The 16,592-nt window shown below is 32.9% G+C and overlaps 1 protein-coding gene across 12 annotated transcripts in view; it reads left to right on the plus strand.

Moving 5' to 3' along the window:
• Nucleotides 1–16,592, plus strand: part of LOC122631053 — a 149,036-nt gene that overhangs the window by 50,932 nt on the left and 81,512 nt on the right. For 11 of the 12 annotated variants that reach the window (XM_043816257.1, XM_043816258.1, XM_043816248.1 and 8 more), the window contains one exon: nucleotides 6,966–7,014. The gene's annotated coding sequence lies outside the window, so the exon portion shown is untranslated. Of the gene's footprint in view, nucleotides 1–1,174; nucleotides 1,470–6,965; nucleotides 7,015–16,592 lie in introns of those variants that run through there. The other variant, XM_043816256.1, reaches the window with a different exon arrangement.

Raw genomic sequence — 16,592 nt, forward strand, 5'->3', positions numbered from 1 at the left:
AGAGAGAGAGAGAGAGAGAGAGAGAGAGAGAGAGAGAGAATTGCTATCGGCTCATACGCAGAGAAAACGATGTTGCCGACTCGTAAAGAGGAACGATAGCGTACCGATTTGGTCGACCAATAGAATGAGAGTTTAAAAGGGAGAGATAGCCAAGAGGATCTTCCCCGAAGGAAAGAAATAAGGTTGGAAGGAAGAAGGGAAGGAAGGAATGAAAGAAAGAAGGAAGGAAAGATCCTAAGGGGGGAAGCACAATCTTTACTACCCTACTGAAAACGTCATAATTCTTATGGCCGCGAGCCGATTGGTCGAGGTCTATAGCGCGAACTTACGACTACTCGAACTGCTTATGCGGCTCGTTGATAATTGCAATTTCATTGCTTGCCTAAGATCGCCAACGCGTATTTTCTATCTCTCTCTCTCTCTCTCTCTCTTTCTCTTTCTCTCTTTCTCTTTCTCTGTAATTTCGTTAGTAATTATCAGCAATCGAGAACGTACATAGATATGTACGTATATATATATGTATACATGTGTGTGTATATATATGTATGTATGTATGTATGTATGTATGTATGTATGTATATAACTAATATCTCTTATAACTCTTCGATAAAAAAAAAATAATAATAATAACCAATAAGGAGGAGACTAAGAATTCGACTGAGAAAATTTTTTCAAATCGTATATTATATATGTATCTGTGTGTGTGTGTGTGTGTGTGTGTGTGTAAGATGCATTTTTTCTGAACGACTACGATCATTCGTTTTCATTCTTATTATCTTTTTACGAATTACTTTTTTTCCGTATTACTATATTCAATATAGACGATAGGTGGTGATTGGTATGATGATCGTGCGTTACCAATGGTAGATGATGAAAACGATAGGTCACTTATTAGACAATAAATAATTACAGATCGTCGATAATTACGTAAGAAGTAGGACATTTCTATTTCTCTTTGTCGTTCGTCTATCATTTCTTTTTTCTTTTTGTTTACAAACTAAAGTTTAACGTTAAACGTACTTGTCTCCTTCAAAGGTTATACTGTTGCGTGATACACAAGTACATACGTAGATACACGCATATGTATATTTATAAATATACAGTGAACGTTCTTTCTTCCTTTTTTTTTTTTTTCTTTCGTAGAAATAGATGAAACGATCGTTTCGTGTTATTGTATAATATCGTGTATTTCGAAGTCATTTGATCGAAGACTTGGATCGAGGAAACATCGTGAGAAAATAAGAGGAGAAGAAGAAGAAGAAGGAGGAGGAAATCAGTTTCGTGATTAGTTTGTTCGATTCTCAAGGTTGATTTTACGCAATCACCTTCTTAACGTTCTCACCGTGAACACTTTTAAACGATATTTGCAAGAAAATCTTTGAGATCGCAATGAACGCGACAGTTGGGTAACTTCTAATCAGCCAACACAGCCTCCGGCTTTGGACATTGCTACCATGTTGGTGATAGTTGTAAGTTACATATATCTACGTATCTATTTTTGTATGTGTATGTGTGTGTATCTAGCTGTATCTTGTGGGATAATGACGAATAATCACGACGAATAATAATCACAAGTTCCATCGCTTTCTTGTGTCTTAACACGATAAAAAAGAAACGATTATTCGAATTGGAAACTAATCGTATTTTTTTCTTTTCTTCTTCTTCTTTTTTCTCTCTTTTATTATCATTATTATTATTATTTTTTCTTTCTTTCTCTCTCTCTCTCTCTCTTTCTTTTTTTTTGTTTTTAGAACGTAAGAATAAATATTCGTTAGAGTAAAAAATATATATATATATAGTTATTTACGTTAGATTCTTTTTTTCTTTTTTATATCTTTTATCTTTTTGTATAGAAAGAAAACTTTGAATTATGATTTACCTTATCCTCGCCATTAAATATACCCGCCATTTTTTTTTTTTTTTTTTTTTTAATTATATTATAGATACTTTCATAATGATTATAGCACACATATTTCCGATTAATTCTAACTTGCTAACCTTCGAGGGACGATCCTCGTTAGAAATGATTGTTTTCTTGCAAAATAATCTTAGATTTCTGAACAGAGAAAAAAGAAAAGAACAAAATTCATTTGTGTAAGATTTCTTTTCTTCTTTCTTCCTTTCTTCTCTCCAAGACGTACTTCAAGAAATATCTTTGAACTTCGACTTAACTTGCCGTAATATATCCGCTAACATTTTTTATTTACTTATTTGTTTTTTTTTTTAATTTGTATTTTATTTTATTTTTTGTTTTTTTTTTTTTCTTCTCATAACGATTATAGCACATATATTTCCGATTATTTCTAATTTGCTAGCCTTGCGATGGTCCTTATTGAGAGCAAACCTTATGGATTATCGTTCGCAATAATGCCTCACGGCCAATTACCGTTCACCGTTGGATACTGATATACTGCAAATTAACCGACTCTCCGTTCGCCGCTTAATCAGCATATTTATTACCGCGAAGCAGTACGAGTATAATCTCGGGGAAGTAAAAGAAGAAGAGAGGGAATGCGAAGGAAAAAGAAAGAGAGAGAGAGAGAGAGAGAAAGAGAGAAAGAGAGAGAAGTATGCCTAGTTCGATTTCGTGATAGGCAGGCTATTTCGAACAACAACGTTAAATAGACTTTGTGTTCTGATCGTGTCGAGTAACATTCAATGTCTTCTTTCAACTTGTTTTACATTACAATTGTATCCGATCTAAAACTAATTTTATTTTATTTTACGAACGTCGTTCTTTATCCTTCCAATTTTATTTTATTTTATTTTATTTTATTTTATTTTTTTTTTTTAAATTACAAAGAAATACGAAATTATTCAGTCTTTACAACACCGTTAGGTAAACATCGTTTTATGTATTATTTCAAATTGACAAATTGACAGGCGAAATATGTGAATGAAGTTTTTTAAAAAAGAAAAAAAAGGGAATCAAAAAGAATTAAGATAAAAGAAAAGAAGAGAAAAATGATGAAAAATGAAAATATATAAATGAAAAAAAAAAAAAAAAAGAATTTATATTGAAACGAAAGTATCGAATTGGAATAAATTGTATTACAGAATAAGTTAATATTTAAATGTTAAATTATAAAGGAAACGAGTATTATGATAAAAGCGTCGACGTAGTCGTTTAAAAGACGTCCTTGAGTATAGATGTTCGGCCAGTACTATAGTACTTGCATCCAATTTTTGCCACCTTATTCGGGGTCATAAAATTCCACCCTTCGACGATAATCCTTTCCTACTTTCGCTTTTACTCTCACCGAGCGTACATACATATATACATACACATGTGTATATATATATATGTACACATACATCTGTATATATATATATATATATATATATATATATATATATATATATTTAGGTATACTATTTACATATACACGCATTGGAAATATCTACAAATCTTGGAACGTAGTAAACTAACGAACGGAATGACATGGTACAGTCATTAAATTCAAGACGAGTCCAATCTTTTTTCTTCCCCCTTTTTTTTTCTTTCTTTTACTTTTTCTTTTTTTCTTTTTTTTTTTTCTTCTTTTTTTTTTACCATTCGAATATTCCACATTCCCAGGAACAACGTCAGCAGCTTTTCATAGCTGCACTTTCAACGCTCATCTTACACGCGTATACACATACGTATATACGTATTTACGTATGTATTATCGTACGCATTATCGTATACATTATCTACGAACAAGTAAGCTATCTTTGTCGCTCTTTAATATTATTTCGTCGTACTTTAACTATAGGAAATAGGAACGAGTCGAATGTATAAATAAAGGACAGATAGAAAAGCGCGAAACGAGCGTTTAAATACATGAACGAATTGCGATCGGGCATTTAAATCGTGAGTACGTATATGTGTGGGTGTGTCGATGTGGGTGAACGTACGCCCCCGCTTACGAGTCCACCCTCTCTCTCTCTCTCTCTATCTTTCTCTCTCTATCTTTCTCTCTCTATCTGTCTGTCTGCCTATATCTATTTTTTCTCGTTGTCTTCGTCTTTTACACGAAAGTGGTCGGACTTTATCATCGACTCTACGAGCTTATTTATTTTTTCCCCCTTCTCTTTTTTTTTCTATATTTTTTATTTGTTTGTATTTTCTTACTGTTTTTCGTTTTGATTTCCCGCGTATCTTTGTGAATTTTTGCAAGCGGCATACGCTCGTGTTTATCAAAACTTTTAGAAAGTATCTTTGATCGTAATGTTTTATTTGAATTATACTTGATTCGATTAAACAGAATTTTCTTTTTAGTAATTTTTTCACTCTGAGCATCTTTCAAAGTCTCTTCTTGCATTTGTCATAGGACTTTCTCGATATAAATAGTCTACGAAATAATAACATCATGTATTACGTTCTTTCTTAGGAAATATTGTTAAGTTTAAGATTTATCAATCTTTACAATCTTTATACGAGGAAATAAATATTATCTATATTACTATAATTACGGTATACTATTCTCTGAGTAGTATTAGCTTATAGTTTTAAAAAAGAAAAATGAAAAAAAAATTGGAATACTTCCATTACGAAACGAACGATTAATTAGTTAAAAAACGAAATTAAAATATATATATATATATATATATATATATATATATATATAGATACATACGTAATTTTCAAGTTACGTTAATACACAAAAGAGATACATACATACATATATACATGTACATACGTCGTATTTATACTAAAAAAAGAAAAAAAGAAAAATATAAAAATAAATTAAAAAAAATATATATATATATATAAAATAGCTCGAGACAAGTCTCGGAGACAGAATATTTTTTTTTATATACGTACATATGTATATTTATGCTTTCGTTTCGATTCGTTACACATATACATACACATAGAGCCATATACATAGAGAAAGAGAGAGAGAGAAAGAGAGAGAAAACACGAGAACGAAGTAAACTCGAAGTGATATCGCACAACAAACAGTGAAAACGTTTTCAGCGCACATTCAAAGGTAGCTCCTTAGGTATAAACATACTACATAGTCTCTCGTATCTGCCTACAACTACCTAACTCTTCGCGCATCGTAACTTACTAGACTCACTAGGCTAGGGAAAAGAAGATTACTTTTACATCTTCCTTCTCTTTTTCGTTCACACACACACACACACACACATACACACACACACACACACACACACACGTGCACACATATAAACATAAATACACACAGACACGTTTACATACACATGTACACATTAGTTTTGTTTCTCTTCTGTTGGCGAATATATACTACGTGGTAGATTATCCAAGTAGAAAATGTAATGGAACGAGTAAAGTTTGCGTTCACGCGTCGTTAAACTCAAACGAAGTGGTAGGGAAAAGTAAGTGAGTGAGTGAGAGTGAATGAGTGAGATAGAGAACGAGACAATACCGATGGCGGAATAACACTAACGCGATTAGGTAACTAAAACCGTATCGACGTATCTTACAAGAACGTTCAAACTTGTGTATACATCTTTTTCTTTCTTTCTATCTCTCTTTCTTTCTCTCTGATTTGTGTCCATAGTAGCTTTTGTGTGTGTATATATATATAAGTACTATATGCAATTATATGTGTACACACATATCACTCTCTCTCTCTCTCCCTCTCTTTTTTTTTTCTCTGTATACTCTATATCTGTACACACGAGAGTATATATATATATATATATGTATGTATGTATGTATGTATGTATATATATAAAGTACGGATAAGTAGAATCAAGTAAGAGACTCGATCCAGATTCCACGAGGCCAGTTGAGATTCAAAGGAAATTAAAATGGTAGTTTCTTCGAGTTATACTATAACTCGTTTCGTTTGAAAGAGAAAGATAGTTGATATTAAAAAGAGATGGTGGTGGGGTATAACAAGTACTTACTTTACTTGCTTGCTTACTTACTTAGTTTACTTATCTCGTAACTTAATCGCGACAAAAGTTAGCTGGGTGAACAACAAGGAGCTTTTCGTGCGATCGATACAGTTAGTTATATGTATGTACACAGATATGTACATAGATATGTATACATATATGTAAAAGGTAGCTAAATATGTGTAGATAAATAAGTAAGTAAGTAAGTATGTCTTATATCGTATATATCGAATGATTTCGATTGATTTTGAAATGATCGATTTAGACACGTTCGATAGTATTAATCGACTCGTCATTCGTTATCGTCATGTTATCGTGTGATAGATAAAACATTAAATATAATGATGTAATATAGGTTAAAGAATATATTTTTTTCTTTTATCGAACGTTCTGATTGATTCTTTTTTTTTTCTTTCTTTCTTTCTTTCTTTCTTTCTTTCTTTATATATATGAAAAGTATAAATGAAAGGTTTTATGTAAAGAGCGATGACATTTTGGAACAAAAAAGAAATTAAATGTATTTTCTTAAGAAATGTGTTTCTTTTTATATTTATAATAGTATTTTTTATTTTGATTTTAATGGTAAATATTTCTTTCTTTCTTTCTTTCTTTCTTTCTTTTTTTTTTTTTTTTGAATATATTAAAAAATTTACGATATTACGTGTATTGATACTTTGTTACAAATATATAAGTTCCATTGATATCTCTTAATTATTATATTATAGTTTATTAGAAATATATAAGCAAAATTGATCTCTCGTTTATTATTATTCATAGAAAAATGGAAGATAAGGAGATAGGTTTTTAAAGTATCATTTGAATAAAAATATAACTAATAAAAGAATAGACATGGATTGAATTATTACTTGTAGAAGAAATAGAAAAATAATGATAAAAATCTTTTTCTTTGATACGTGACGCGAATTAAAGAAAAATAATAATAATAATAATAATAATGATAATAATAAAGAACAAGAATAGAAAAGGAAAGAAGGATATAAGAAACAGAATTACAAAAAAAAATACAAATAAATAAATTCGAGATTTTCATCAATCTCTTTTATCACTAAAGATCGATATCCGTGTTTCAGAAGCGGCAGAACCAGTCTACAAGGCGGAAAGATAGCGGCGACCTTATCGGTAAGGAAATTTTTCATCGAGTCATCGTCGACCAATCAAACTTTTTTTCTTTCTCTCTCTCTCTCTCTCTCTTTCTTTTTTCTCTTCTTTTTTCTCTTCTTTTTTCTTTTTCTGTTTCTTTCTCGCGTACGAAGTGGATCACCTTACCCAAAAATTACAATATTTTACGATGACATTGACCTTATTCGAGCGATCGTTACGCAAGGTCGTTTACTTCCTAAAATAAAAAGAAGGAAAAAAATGAAACAAGGAGGATCAACGAACGTACGATTTCATTGAAAACATATGCATATATCTATATATATATATATACATATATAATATATTTTTTATTTCTTTTTATTTTTTTATCCGACTATTTTCATTTATTTCGAATTGAAGAAAATTGAAGAAATGAAGAGATACATTTTTTTTTGAGATATATTCTTTGTAATTTGATATACACACACACACACACACACACACACACACACACACATACAGATTATAAGAAATCTGTTGCATCAGATGATTTACGAAAGAAATTTGTTCTGAAGAAAATTGCTTGAGAAAAAAAATATCGATCGAAGAACCTCGCGTTTCTCTACCTTGTTAAGGTAATCCGTAAAGGAAGGGATAAAGAAGAAGAAGAAGAAGAAGAAGAAAAGAGAAAAAAAATTACAGAAAAAAAAGGAAAGAAAAAATAAGAAATTACAATAGATATTACAGACAGGATGAAAATAGTAAACGATCCTAACATCGTCTACTATTTCACGCGTGCGTGAATTTCACACATACACGAACACATAGACGTAGTTCCTCTCGTTACCGTTTTCAATCCTCTTCCTTTTCTATCCTACAATTTTTTTTTCTTTTTCTTTTTTTTTTTAATTTTATTTATTTATTTTTTCTTTTTTTCTTCTTTCTTTTTCTGTGCTCTTTGGTCGCATCGACAAAGCGACAGTGTAAAGTCATTATCTCGTTAAGGCGAGCGGGCCGTTACTTCGGGAGTTAATGGCTCGTGAAAAATGCTCGATCGAGCTCGGCGTTTCCTCCTCCTTCTCCTTCTCTTTCTCTTTCTCTTTCTCATCTTTATCCTTATCCTCATCCTTATCCTCATCCTCATCCTCATCCTCATCGTCCTCTTTCTCCTCCCTTTTTGCTTCAACCCATCGTCCGATGGATAAACTAACTTACATCGCGCTCGTTCCTACCTTCCCTATCGTTTGTTACCCGTAAATCATATTGTTATCCTATGGGAATTAATATAAAAAAAAAAAAGAAAGAAAGAAAAGAAGAAGTCATAGTAAAAAGGAAAAGAAAAACGGCGAGAACATTCGTTACCTCGTTCTTTCATACTTTTATAACTTATTTATGTTTTGATCTATTAAATAATTGTAAGGGAAAACTGAGTTAGTAGTAAAGATTTCATCTTTCTCTTTTTCTCTTTCTCTGTTTTTTCTTTCTTACTTTCTTTCTTTCTTCTATCCCGTGACGATAGGATAAGCGAGATCGTTTGTTTCTACGTTATTAATTTAAAAAAGAAACAAAAGAAAAAAAGAAAAAAGAAAATGGAAGGATTAATTAATTCTCGATTACACTTAGTTTTCTATTACGTATAACTTTATTATTAATCGAGGTAACAAGTTAAGACGGATATATAACAAACTTAATTGAATCTTAATTATCGAGTCTTTAATTAAGATCCGCATCGATCTTTTTTTCTTTCCATCTTTGTTTCATTCACGTAATAAAATAATATTCGTTTTCATACACGAATCAATGATTATTATCTACATAAAAATCGCTTGATATTAAAATTGAAAGAAAACAAAATTTAGGACAGATTTCAAAAAAAAAAAAAAAAAAAAGAAAAAAAAAGAAAGAAAGATAAAACGTGTTGTCCTCTCTCTCCCTCTCTCTCTCTCTCTCTTTCTTTCTCTTTAGAAATCGTGTACGGAATAGAGTACTTAGAGTAGAGTAGAGTAGACTTGACTAGAGTAGAATTCAGTGAGTCCGCGTGCAAGAAGAGCACAGGCGGTCGTGTATGTACCTGCCGTGCCAGACAAATTCCGGCCATTAAGTGTTCGAACATCGCCGAGGCTGTGAACCCGGAGAGCTCCTCTCGGAGTCTACCTTCACAATATAAACGCTGGACTCTCGTGGATTGACCCTTTGCGGTACTCCCACCATCACAACTGGACATTTGCCATCACCTACGCCACACGCGTTACTACTACCATTGCTAACCACACCATCACCTTTGTGTCACGGACATGCCACACGACATGCTATATACCTAAATAACATTTATATATATATACACATACATACATACATACATACATACATATATTTATATATATGTATGTATGTAAGTATTATATATGTATGTATATATAGATGTATACATATTATCATTTCTCTGTAGCAACAGACAACACTAGCATCTCTTATAACGCTGAAACTAACACGTCTAAAAACGACTAGACGCCTATATATAGTTTACTCGCACGTACGTACATACATATATAGATATATATGTACATATGTACATACGTATAGGTATGTTCCTAGCCGGGGTCATTTTCTCATCGGAGATCTGCGTACCTACACTTGGAGCCGCCTACGTTGGCAAAAAGAATCGAGAGAGGCTCTCTTCTTGGCATCTTGTCCCGTGTCGAACGATCATTCCAATAGATTTCCATCTCTCTCTTTCTCTCTCTCTCTCTCTCCCTCTGTCTATTTATCTATCTATCTATTTCCATCTTTCTCTCGCTTTTCTTTTCTGTCTCTTTCAATTATCTCTTCTCTTTTTTTCCCATTTCTTTTTTTTTTGTTTTTTGTTTTTTCTTTTTCTCCTAAAAAAAGATAAAAAAGAATTATCTAGTGACCAATCGTGACCGCACGTTTAAACACAAATAAAAGAAAAATGTCTGAGCAGATTTGAATATCGTCATCTCTAATCATTCAATTTCTCATTTTTAAAATACGCATATAGAGCGTTCGTTGTTAAACAAGAAAAAGAAATATATCAATTTCTGATAATTCGTTGAATAAACGACGAGTCATTTTAACGAGGGATTTCTTTGTTAATAGAATGCGATATTTATAAACGTTAACATGGGAAAGGACGGTCATAAGGATTATTTATCGTACACTCGAGTTTAATATTATAATTTGTAAATATTGATAAACGTTGTGGTATCTACGTTGTGGTAAATAAGGGAGCAGGTTTGTTTTAATTCTTGGAACTCTGACGAAGGTTATAATAAAAACAACAGACCGTATGTAAGAAATTTGTTCGTCGTGTGTTCGTTGAAATAACAAATATAAAGTTTGTCATTGATCGAGTTCCATCAGTTCGTGATACGCGTGTACGACGAACGGAGAGTGCGGATTACAGATCGATTTAATTAATAAAATATTAGTTTGATATGAGTGTTAGAACGATGTACGTCGAATATCATGGGAATAAGGCCATTGAAGATCACCTACACTGAAGTTGCAACCATCGGTAAGCAACGAGGTCAAGATCAGTACACGTTAATATTCATAAATTTGTCAATACTATCATCGTTGTTGAAATGGTGTGAAGATTTTTCCGGTAAGATAAATTCATCAAAGATAAATTTCATACAAATTTATAGTCGCTCGTTACATCACGAGTCATCCGTTGTAGATTATGTTTTAAAATAATATTTATCGTATAATGGATTCGCATTAAAGTTATTAACGTATATTCATAAGTAATATTATCATAATTATTATATATGTATAATATAAATGATATATTATGTATATATTTAATATATAATATATATATAATATATATTTGATATATGTATGTAATATAAATAATATTATCGCATCATTCAACGCCTCAAAGAATAATAATTTTAACCTTAGAAAAATATTTATCCCTGGGAAAATAATTAATGGGAAAGCGAGGAAGGAGATTCGCTACCGCATTTCGAACATCGTCGAAGTGACCATAGACATAACCCGCGTGTCTTTCGCGTTTTCTTAAACCGAGAAAGGTGGGGTGGAATTTTTCTTCCGTAAAAATGGCCGATAGAAGCAATGACTATCGTAATTAAACCATTGACGTTGGCGGTACCGTAAGGGTCAATCCCCACGGTCGAACATCATATTCTTCAACATGGATCGTAGGTCTTAAGAAAGATCGAGGAAGAAAGAAAAAGAGAGAGAGAGAGAGAAAGAGAGAGAGGGAATAAGAGTTGGTATGAACTGCATGAACCGTACGAACATTCGACGCTTAATGGCCGGAATTTGTCTGAATGGCAGGCAACACTGACAACCACTTGGTACTCTGAAGTCGAGCTCGTCGTTGAAAAAGATTTTAACGAAAGAAATCTCTCACGATATCCCCATAAAGGCGTTTCACGATTGACCCGGTCGAGATACCTTAGGTTCGACATTTTTTTCTTTTCTTCTTGTTGTTTCTCTCTCTCTCTCTCTCTCTCTCTCTCTCTCTCTCTCTCTCTCTCTCTCTCTGTCTCTTTATAGGATGCCGTTAGACAATACATCTTCGTTTTGATCACGTAATGGTCACGAAGAGGAACGTAATTAAATCGTTAAATTAATACTAATTATTCTTAGGACTTTTCGAGTATTAAACAATATTGATATTTATTTTTTAATTAAATTGATATACTTGTTGTTGTAGTTGTGCAATAATGAGATATTTATAATCTTACATTTTATCGAGTTAAAGATCCGGTCGTTTTGTTCGTACGTAGAAAAAAAAAAAACAAATAGAAGGAAGAAATAAATATCTTGTTTATAAGGAGAGATAGATGCGTTGATGTATTAAATTGATATAAAAATAAAACAAAATAAAAGGAATGATCGAAAGGATATAATTAAATCCTTAGAGAGATATCTATCCTCGATTGAAATGAATTCGATCGTTGCGTCGCAATGCGAACGATCGTATTAGATGATGGCATTTCTTATTTTTAGATAATTAGATAACTAAGCTCGATGTTTCGTAATATTTTTTCTTTTTCTTTTTTCATGAAATTCATTAATGAATTTTTCGTAAGCGATGTTGGCAACGTTTGCAGCGAATAAACGTAATGTTACAAAAAAAATATATATATATATATATATATATATATATATATATATAAATATATCTTAGCAACAAAATCGTTCGAGATGTCGGATATTTCCTAACGATTGGAATTTGTCCGTTCGGACAGGTACACGAGATAGTTACGATCTAGATAGCAGAGTAAATAAGTAATCAGGAAGTTATGGAAAACTGACGAAGTGGACTACCAAGTCGTGCACGGAATGGGCAAACGGGAAGATAAACTCGTCCGTCGAGAGTCTATCTAATCTTCTTTCTCCTTCCCTTTTCACTGAGCTTTTTCCAATAACATGAGAGAGAACGAGAGAGAGAGAGAGAGAGAGAGAGAGATGGAGAGCAAAAGAAAAATAAGTAAAAGTAAAAAAAAAAAAATTTTTTTTTATTCCATATTAGTAGATCCGTAGCTAATGGCCGTTCAACTTTCGACTAGGTTTTCATTCGTCTTGATTTACGAGAACGAAAGAACGAAAAAAGAGAGAAAAAAAGATAAGTATATTCTTAATAAAAATAGTCAGTGTCATCGTTTGACAAGCGTCGTCATTATTTTTCTTTTACATCATCTATCGTCGTGTCCTTATTTTCTACGTCATCGATGTTTTTCATCGTTTCATCTTCTTCAACGTTATCGCTCTATATTGTCATCTTCATCATCGTCCTTCGTCATCTTCATGTTTTCATATATTTATCACTTCCTCCTCTTATATTTTTTCTTCTTCTTCTTCTTTATGCTTTTCATGGTTTCTTCATCCACTTCTTCTTCTTCTTCTTCTCCTTCTTCTTCTTCTCTTCCTATTTTTCTTTCTCAATTTTTTTTTATTCCTCTTCTTCTTCTTCTTCTTCTTTAAGCTTTTCATACTTACTTCATCTACTTCTTCTTCTTCTTCTTCTTCTTCTTCTTCTTTTATCTCTTTTTATTCTTCTTCTACTTTTTCTACTTTTTTTAATCTTCCTCTTCTATGTTTTTATTCTTCTTATTCCTCTTCTTCTTCTTCTTCTTCTTATTCCTCTTCTTCTTCTTCTTCTTCTTCTTCTTCTTCTTCTTTTTTCTTTCAAAAGAAACACAGAACGAAGAACACGATCAACTTTGCCTACCGTGCCATTTCACGGCGAACCGTGAACGTATATACAACATAGTCTACCCATTTATTTCTCTTTTTCTTTCCTCCATGTCGTCTTCTCTTCGTTGTCCTTGTCGTCATAGTCGTCGTCATAGTTATAGTAGTTGTCGTTGTCGTCATAGTCGTCGTCGTCGTCGTCGTCGTCGGCCGGTTCGTCCGGGGTCACCGATGAGAGGTCACGTTGGTCGCATGACATCGGTGCCTTTTTCATTTTTCCCCCACCCCCTCACTTTTCTACATAACTCTCTCTCTCTCTCTCTCTTTCTCTCGCTCTCTCTCTCTCCCTCTCTCTCTTTCTCTCACTCACTGACTCGCTCACCCGAGAGTCTCGTTCGAAGGAGTGGTCGTTGAACGCACGGCCGTCGGCCCTCGCGAATTCGCGTATTCATTATCGCACACCCGTCATTTGCATAAATTTCTTTCGGATGTACGACCGTTTCAAGATTTAACGAGTCCGATCACGAACAAAAGACACCAGAATAAAGATTTCTTTAACAAGGATTTAATTCGCCACATTTTGTGAAAAGAGAGATTAAGAGAGAGGGAGAGAGAGAAAGAAAGAAAAAGAAAAGAAAAAAATTATGTATATGTATATGTATATGTATATGTATATGTATATGTATATGTATATGTATATGTATATGTATATGTATATGTATATGTATATGTATATGTATATGTATATGTATATATAAAAATCTCTTCGTCTACATTTTTTATATATTCCTTACCTGCGAGCAAAACGATTTACATTTTTATTATTTTATTACGTAAAAGAGTTTATTTAGGTTTGGACGAACGAAAATATTTCCTTTAATATATTCGATACAACGGATAAAAGACATTCGTCTTTTGGGAGGTTTTTTTTTTCCGTCCTCTTTTTCTTCTTTATGTAAAATAATTGTATATATTTTCAAATGTTATTGTAAAGCGAGTCACGTGACTTCCGTCTATTCTCGATCACGTTACGCGCGACATTTTACGACTGATCGAAAAGAAGGGAATAATATTAATCTCGCAAGATTTATTATCTCGTAAGAGAAATACCTTTTAGTGGATATTAAACGAGAAAGTTTCAGTAAACTTTCGGTGTATACGAATACGAAAAAGAAGTGTGTTTCTTCGAGGTGTGACGTAAGAGATCGTATTTTACGATCGCAATTTTTTTTTCTTTTTTTTTTTTTTTTGTTATTTTTTTTCTCTCATTTATTTTCATTTTATTTTTTTTTATTTTTGTAAAGTAGATAACAATATCTCAAAGAAAATTTCAGAAGTATCTGGATAGAAGATATCTCGATGACGATTGTATTTTATTATCTTTTAAAAAGTATTATCTTTTAATCGTAACAATATATGGTGTCACTTTCGAAACATTTTGCATTTTAATGAATCATGATAAAAGAAAGTGAAAGAGAGAGAGAGAGAGAGAGAGAGAGAGAGAGAGAAAGAAAGAGAAGGAAATTATAGAAAAGAAAAAAATAGTGTGAAAAAGATGTATTATTAAATATTATCGTTGACCAATACAGGAGAAATGCGTCAGAGTCGCACGAAGCCAAAATGGCGACTACTATCAGCGACCGGCGGAAGTAAGTAATGGGTAGTTCGGTTTATTGAAAGGAAATCGTTCATTACGATGTATAAAAAAAAAAAGAAAAAAGAAAAAAGAAAACAGAATTGTCCATGGGGAGGATTAAACTGATATGAGAACGATTAAGACGTAATCCTATAAGTTTCTAATCACAGAAAGTGTGTACTTAAAACATTTTATAGATGTGCACGTCTGGTAGCGTTACTTCTTGTGGGAAGCTACATAGGGTGTACCTCGAATTATTGATGCAATTGATACCGCGTGTGTTGCGAACAAATATGTTAAGCCAAAGTAGCAAGAAATATCGTATATAGGCTCGACATTAGCACTTAGATAGTTAGATAAAGTATATCCAATAAATAAATGTTCGGTGATGTTTCTTGCAAAATGCAATAAATAACATCGTAATCACGTTGTCCTATTTTTGATAGATAATTTCTTAGAAATCTTGGTCGATCGGTTAAAATTTATGAGGATCTCGTAAAAACGTAAAAAAAAATATCTTGTAAAACAGTGGTAATAGTAGTAGTAGTAGTAGTAGTAGTAGTAGTAGTAGTAGTAGTAGTAGTAGTAGTAACTAGTCCCGTAAATCGTCATGATCGTCTCTCTCATCATAATCGATCGTACTTGACGGATATGCCGCCATTTTGGTACTTATAGAAGAATGAAAAAAGAAATGTATTGCCAATAAAAACGTCGATAATTCTGATCTAATTTTCGAAAAGGATGGAAACCGTTGTTACATCCTACAGATAAGAGGATGACAAGACGATTGGGAGGGTGTCGATTAGATCGAGATCGACGAATAAGGAAAAAGAGGGATAGGAAATGGTCGAAGGAAATGAAGACGCGGAGAATGGAGATGGAGAAGAAGGAGGAAAAGAGGAAAGGAAGAAAGGAGGAAGGAGTTAGAGATGCGGCTTACCGCATACTCGGCACTCCGTACGTCACCGGGGCGAAAGGATAAATACCCACGATTAGCGATTTATTTGAATTCTCGATGCACGCCTCTAGTCCGGGTCCTTCGATACATGCCGATTGCGCCTTGCGAGAGCACAAGTTTGCCCTCTTCTCTATCTTTCTCTATCTCTCTTTTAAAGCCTTAAGAAACTCTACGAGCATCCTCCGGCACCTCCACCTCCACCTCAACCTCCTCCACCTCCACCACTTTCTTCTTCTTCTTCTTCTCTCCTTCTTCTTCTCTTCTTCTTCTTCTCTCTTCTTCTTCTCTCTTCTTCTTCTTCTCTCTTCTTCTTCTTCTTCTCTCTTCTCTCTTCTTCTTCTTCTTCTTCTTCTTTCCTCATCGTCGTCGTGCTCGGTCGCGAGGAGCGTGCGGTATGCGACTGCTGCAGGCGCGATTACCCACGACGTGGATTGTCAAAACCTCCGAGGAGGCACGTGGTTTACCGTTAAGCCAGGTCTTCTTCGCCTATCGAATATTCGACCTTAGACCTGGCGACGTTGCTGTGGCGTGAACGCGGAAATGCACATGTATGTATATATGTGCGTGTATATGTATGTTTATATGTATGTTTGAATGTGTGTGTGTGTGTATATATATATATGCACATATGTATGTATGTATGTTGGTGTGTAGATATGTGTGGTATGTATGTGTTAGTATGTTTGTATGTATATGTAAATAAGAAATGTAGACAAAATTCAAGAAAATTTTAATGCTAAGTTTTAACACGAATAAATTTAATCGTAATAATATTATTCGATATTAGTTATTAGGGATTCATATATATATATATATATATATATATATATA

Source organism: Vespula pensylvanica, chromosome 8, assembly GCF_014466175.1.
Source record: "Vespula pensylvanica isolate Volc-1 chromosome 8, ASM1446617v1, whole genome shotgun sequence".
Taxonomy (NCBI): Eukaryota; Metazoa; Arthropoda; class Insecta; order Hymenoptera; family Vespidae; genus Vespula; species Vespula pensylvanica.